This window comes from Lipotes vexillifer, unplaced genomic scaffold (genome assembly GCF_000442215.2).
Source record: "Lipotes vexillifer unplaced genomic scaffold, Lipotes_vexillifer_v1.1 scaffold228, whole genome shotgun sequence".
In the NCBI taxonomy this organism is placed as follows: Eukaryota; Metazoa; Chordata; class Mammalia; order Artiodactyla; family Lipotidae; genus Lipotes; species Lipotes vexillifer.
Window position 1 is genome coordinate 277,693 of NW_006795410.1, and position 994 is coordinate 278,686.

The following is a 994-nucleotide window of genomic DNA, read 5'->3' on the forward strand; positions in this document are numbered from 1 at the left end:
ATTTCCCTGAGGCTTTCCATTTGTATTTCTTTTAAAAATATATACATTGCTCATTTCATTTCATGATTTAAAAATACTGCTGTAAATAGAGAGTTGCTAAATATACCACACATACACCACCAATTTTCAAAGCATGGAGACAACATTCCGAGTATGAGAAAAGCCCAAAGAAAAGGATAAGCATGTCACAGCATGTTTGGGAAACATGAGGCAATAAGCTTAGCGGGTGCAGTGGGTGATTGTTAAAAAAGAGTAGAAAGAAAAAAAGCAGAACTTGTATGGAGTCAAATGATAAAATCCTGGAAATTAAATTGAGGTGTTTAATTAATTAGCTAATTAATTTTAATAATACTTTGAGTACTTAATTCAGAAGGCACATTGTTATGTGCTGATGATTCAGATTTGAACATGATATGATACCTGCTCTCAAGGAGCTCAGAATTTCACAGGGAAAAAAATGCATGAAAACAAGGCGATACAGTATGATAAGAGCTATAAAAGAGGCATGTTTAAAATGCAATGAGAAAAAAGAAATGCAATGAGGATTTAAGGTTAAGGCTTATTCAACCTTCCTAGGAAAATGAGAGTAGAAAGGCTTCGTAAAATAGGTTTCAGTTGGTCAAAGTGTTAAGACCAAGTAATGGTTTACTGTGCATTTCTCATGGAGGGATCAGCAACTACAAAAATCCAGAGGCAGGTATTTTAATTCAGATGGCACACTATCAGGTAATTTTTGTTGCTCCCTTCTCTTTAAATATCACAACGACTAATAAAATATACTTCTAAAAATAAAATTTTAAACAGAAACATGTTTGTGTTTGACTGAAACAAAAATTTGCAGGGACAATTGTGGACTTCAGCCAATGTTTTCTACACCCTGGTACCAGAATCAGAGTGAGGTAATTAATTTCTCTGACTACAGGGTATGTATGTATGTGAAGTGATGCAAGCCATGTTTATTCTATTAAATGAGAAGCCAGGATTGGCTCTTCCG